A 5627-nucleotide genomic window follows, 5' to 3' on the forward strand; every position below is an offset into this window, starting at 1 on the left:
ATTAATTTTTTTTTTTTTTGGAGAAGTTTTTGCTATAGGGTGCGTGCGCTCGCCAGAAAGACAGAGAGAGACAGAGAGACAGAAAGCAAGAAATCACCCCCCTTGGGTATGGCCATGCCGCAATCCCTTCTCCTCCATTCTCCTCTCAGGATCTTGGGCATGCACGCCCACGCGCCTGGCATGAGTTTTAAGCCACCGGGTCCGGCACTCAAACCGCACTCAAACCGCGATCGGCTACACGGGAATTCAGCAACATAGCCATTACGCTAACTGCTGGTCCTAATTAAATAATTCTTTAAAAAAATCTTTCAAGCAAAAAGGTTATACTCCATTTAGGCTTTAACCTAAAAATCCAAAGAAAGCATTTACAATAATCTTGTGATTTTCATAAATCTACCTTCACATAAACCATAAGAACAAGACAGAGAACCATGAAGCATTTCAAAAGGAGTGTTCCTTTCCACTGTATGTGAAAAAAGCAAGTGACAGCATCACCAAAAAAACTGATTTCAAACTAAATGTCACATAAGAACATCTAAGCACACCCAAACAAACTCACACATCACATAATTCAACACATACAGGCGGTAGTGGCTGAGCAATGGGAAACATGAATACTACAAGGATTTTGGCAAATGAACAGAGACACACACTTCTTTTGCCTTTAATTATGCCTGTTTTGTTACTAAAGTAGTTTTGGGTTTCTGGGTTTACTTTAAGTTTTTTGGAGGGAAGAGGGTAGAATTCCAGTTATACCATATGAATTATTAACTTAGAGATTCACAGCCCAGGAAAATTAAGAAAAACAAGAATACTTATACGTAACAGAATTTGACAGTGTATGTTGCTTAAAACATTGAAGTGATAAGGTCATTTTTAAATTTGTATAATCTTTTTTACAAGTTCAGAAGAACCACAAATTATGGAGCTACAAACCACCAGCTATTCAGAGGAAAATTGTAGCTTATAAAATATTGGCTGACTGCCAGTACAAATGAATTTTTTCCCTCAATCTTTGTAAGCCACAATACTATTTAAAATGTGACTTTAACTCAAGGAGTAATGTTATTATAGTAAAATTTTAAAAAACAAAGAAAGAAAAACTATTCATTTTTCATTAAAAATAGCAATTTGGGGGGCCAGCAGGAGATACGGCGATTATGGCATTGGGTTCCCACATGGCCATCTACGGTTCGAGTTCTGGACCTGGAGGTGTGAAAATTATGCCAGGTGTTGTTCATGTGTGTCCAAAACCCTAGGAGGAGAATAGAGAAGGAATTGTGGCATGACCATACCTCCTGAGAGGGGTACTTTCTCACTTTGTATCTCTCTTTATCTTTCTCTCTGGCAAGTGCATGCACCCTATCGCAAAATATAAAAATTAATTTTTTTAAAAGTGTAAAATGGTCCTGAGCTTAAGAAAAAAAAATCTGATACTTGCTCTCTAATGCAAATAAATGTAGGCTGAGTTTGGCATTCCCCAAGCTAGGGCCTCTGTGCATTTTACTTGGGAAATACAGATATTTCCCAGGAAGAAACCATGCCAACACTGTACAACCTGGAAGAGTAGTCAATAAGATCTTGACAAATGTTTTGCACTCATTGGCAGTGAGCAATCCTCCTCCAATAAACCAACAACTTAGATTTTCAGTGAAAGGCTCTGGCAAAAACATCAACCATTCTCATTGATTCCCAATTCATAAAGAATAATCACTTAGCCATATGACCTGTTTCAAGTAATCAAGAAAAATAATACAACAGAGCAGACAGCACTTACTGAGCCCACAGCCAATGCCAAGCACTGCGCTGTACTTACATTATCTCATAATCCCCAGGACCCCGCAAATAAATAACACGGAGCATGAAAGTGACTCAGATTTACTTGCCAAAGGTCACACAGTTAATAACAGACAACACAGGACTCAAAATCAGACGTGTGACTTCAAAGTCCAGTACTCTCTCCAGTCTACCAGGGTACCTTCATAACGCCGGACTGGAATTCAGACTGTCACTTACTCTATGTCCCTGAGCAAGTCATAACTTTTCTCAGCCAGCTTTCTCATGTATAAGATAAGAGGGTTGGTCTAGTTGATCTCCAAAGTCCTCTCCATAGCTAATATTCTTAGACTATGATTCATCAAAACCTCAACCCTACAGTTACAGAATAAAAGGCCTTTTAAATGTTTTGAACAGAACAAGAAAAACAATACAAATAATGGGGAAATAATGAGTAAGATCAATAGGCTAGGGACCAGCAGTTAGTGTAATGGCTATGTCGCTGGACTCCCATGTAGTCCAACAGTTTGAGTCCCGGACCCAGTGGCTTGAACTCACGCCAGGTGCGTGTGCGTGCATGCCCAAGATCCCAAGAGGAGAACAGAGGAGAAGGAACTGCAGTGTGGCCATCCTCCCACCCCCCAGGGGTGGTGATTTCTCACTTTCTGTCTCTGTCTCTCTGTCTTTCTGGCCAGCACACATGCCCTATAGCAAAAACCTCCCCACCCCCCAAAAAAAAATAATAAGCTAGGCTGTGGCCTTTCATGCTTTGATATTAATAATCACCATAAGGGGACCAGCAGTTAGCATAATGGCTAGGTCACTGGAATCCCATGTAGTCGACCACGGTTTGAGTTCCAGACCCAGTGGCTTGAACTCAGACCAGGCGTATGTGCGTGCATGCCCAGGATCCCAAAAGGAGAATGGAGGAAAAGGGATTGCGGTGTGGCCATCCCCCCTGCGGGGTTGATTTCTCGCTTTCTATCTCTCTGCCTCTCTCTTTCTGGCGAGCGCACGCACCCTATAGGAGAAAAAAAAAATCACCATAAAACATATAAGCACCGAATAGGTACTGTATACGTCTTTCATTCCTGATAGCCAAAGCTTCCTTCTTTGACGTAAGCTTGGGCCTTCAGCCAGCTGGCACCTCTAAAGTTGGTAAACAAGCACCTGCTAGCATGCCACATAGGAACACCTAACTGAAGGATTGCTATAAGGGACCACATGCCTAATCATTAGCTTGCAGAGCACCATCTAGTCTTTGAGGTAAACTACACAATAATCAATAGAGATATCTGCCAAGCATTTCTGAGAAAAGGATGGGCAAGCTACAGGAAATAGTGAAAACTGACAAATGACTTTTCAACACATGCAAGGAAACAAAAATGTCAAGAAAAATCCTACTGCTTGGAGGACAGTGTACATACAGGTGAAATTTCACTAAATTTGCATTTGTGATATTGTCTAGGCTATCAAAATTGAGACTTCTTCCATTAACACTCCAATGTGAACACAATTTGCTATGTTCCAGATACTATGGTGAGCCCTTTCAAAACACCATCTCTCATAATCTCTAATCTTGCTCTGCAGAATTGTGGTACCGTATTATATTCATTTTAAAATATGAGAGGCCTTACTTAGAGCTACTAAATGTTGAAAGAAAGGATTTGAAAACAACTGTGACCAACTCCAAAGCCTGTCCTTTGTACATTTCTGCTAATTCCAAAGACAATAAAACCTCATCCTTTGGGCAGAACAGAAAAGCAATGGATAATATCTGAGCCAGGTAACAAGAGCATTTTAAATTTTTTAAATTAAAGTTTTTAAAAGCTTGAAATCAGAAGTACCTATCATTTGGATATTTGCAAAAGTCACAAAGTCACTGTCATAAATCTATACTTCTTTGGATTACTATCAATACCCTTAAACTCACAACATTTGTAAATGACCGCTGTAGCTATAGCTTATATTCCTGTTATGCGCACATGACCTAAAAAAAAAAAAATTATTTTATCCAAAGTAGCAGGTTAAGTTATATTTTACATGATATCATCTATTTTACCCAAAACTCAAAGTACTGGACCATATTACCCCTATGCTTATTACTGAAAAGAAAATATATATATATCACATCACTTGGGCCAAAACACAAGAGAAAAGTGACAAAGTTTATGAGGTGACTTAATTGGGGCTTTGAGAGGAATGATTGACAAGTGATCTTACAAAAGTTTTTTCAATCTGTAAAAAAGCTAAAATAAGGTTCTGTTTTGTTTTGTGTAATAGGAGCAAAACTATAACTACAGTATCAATACATGTAATTTTAATTATTCATCACTGGACCAGAACCACTACTTTTTTTTTTTTAATTGTGGAGGCGGGGGTGTGATTCCACAATCCCTTATTCATTTCTTCATCCTGTCAGGATTTGGGGCATGCATGCACACACATCTAGTGAGCCACTGGGCTTGGAGTCAAGTCACAGTCAGCTATGTAGGATAGCTATGTGGGATCTGGCTCCTTTGACCACTCAGCTACAGGGTCAAATTAGAAATATCACTTTTAAAAAGTATCTTAAAGGACCAGCAGATGGTGTGATGGTGTAATAACGGTTGCGTTGCTGGATTCCCACATAGTCCACTGAGGTTTGAGTCCCGGACCTAGAAGCTTAAACTCATGCAAGGCACATGTGCATGCGTGCCCAAGAAGAGAATGGAGAAGGGATTGTGGCATGGCCATCCCCTCTGGAGGGTGAGTTTTGCTTTCTGTGTCTTGTCTCTCTGGCAAGCACACGTGCCCTATAGCAAAATCTCTCTTAAAAAAAAAAAAAAAGTTTTTTAAAATGGGAAATCAGTCAAGTTCCAATACTGGAAAGACTAATCATTAACTACTCAAGCAGATCAATTCATAAACTTAAAATCAAATCAAATAAAGATGCCCTAGAAATAAACAGAAGGAAAAGAAATGGAAATTTTCTAGAAATAAATTTCAGAAGTTACATTGTAGCTTCTCCTAATTATCCTATAAAAAATCCATGACAGCATCCCAAAGGCTACTTCTTCTTTTGTTTTTCCCCTATTCACATACAGATCACAAGTGGTCAGGAGAAAGCAGCTAGAAATACACAGAAACTAAAAGGACTAGCTAACTCAAAAACTCTTCCCTTGTACAAGACAGTACTAACCCCTATGCAAGATGATTCCTACTATTTGTTGGGGTTTTTTTTGCCTGTCAACTTCCAAATTTAGTGAAGGAAAAAAACCTAAGTTTGCAAGCCAAATAGCATGGATTTGAATCCTGATCCACCACTTACCAGTGAAATGATTCTGGAGTCCTTGAACAAGCCTTACAATTTTCTCATTCTGAAAGGACAGGATGAAGATTAGAGAAAATACAGAGCATTTGTCTCCTATCAGCATTACTAATCATGACGTGCCTGACTCTTTTTTAACGTCATGCCGTCATGCTGTTGCTGTCTGTACTGTATTACACCTACTACTGATTCTTTGTTCCTCACTGACAAGTCAGACAGGGTAAGAAAACTCTAAGTGTGACATCTAATACATACTTGCTATAGTGAACCTATCTGTCACTGTAAAGATTTTTATTCTAAAATTGTTTAAAATTTTTCCAAACTGCTTATTGGGTAAGGGGTTTTACTTTGAAGTGATAGAAATGTTTTGGAACTACACAAGGCATAGATGGAGCAGTAAAGGAGAGCTCAAAGGATAACGTTAGAGTTGTAGCAACAAAAGGTAGTGACTGTCCAACATGCTGAATGTACCAATCACCACTGAATTGTTTAGTTAGAAATAGTTTAGTTTTTTAAAGAATTATTTTATTTAAGTTTATTT

General features: G+C 38.8%; 1 protein-coding gene across 3 annotated transcripts in view; it reads right to left on the reverse strand.

Annotated features, from left to right (window-relative positions):
* Positions 1 to 5109, reverse strand: part of STRBP (spermatid perinuclear RNA binding protein) — a 167013-nt gene extending 161904 nt beyond the window's left edge. For all 3 annotated transcript variants that reach the window (XR_001371112.2, XR_003551006.1, XM_006158218.3), the window contains exon 1: positions 5087 to 5109. The gene's annotated coding sequence lies outside the window, so the exon portion shown is untranslated. The remainder of the gene's footprint in view (positions 1 to 5086) is intronic.
* Between the last annotated feature and the right edge of the window lie 518 nt (positions 5110 to 5627).

Source organism: Tupaia chinensis, unplaced genomic scaffold (assembly GCF_000334495.1).
Source record: "Tupaia chinensis unplaced genomic scaffold, TupChi_1.0 Scaffold000575_1, whole genome shotgun sequence".
NCBI lineage: Eukaryota > Metazoa > Chordata > Mammalia > Scandentia > Tupaiidae > Tupaia > Tupaia belangeri.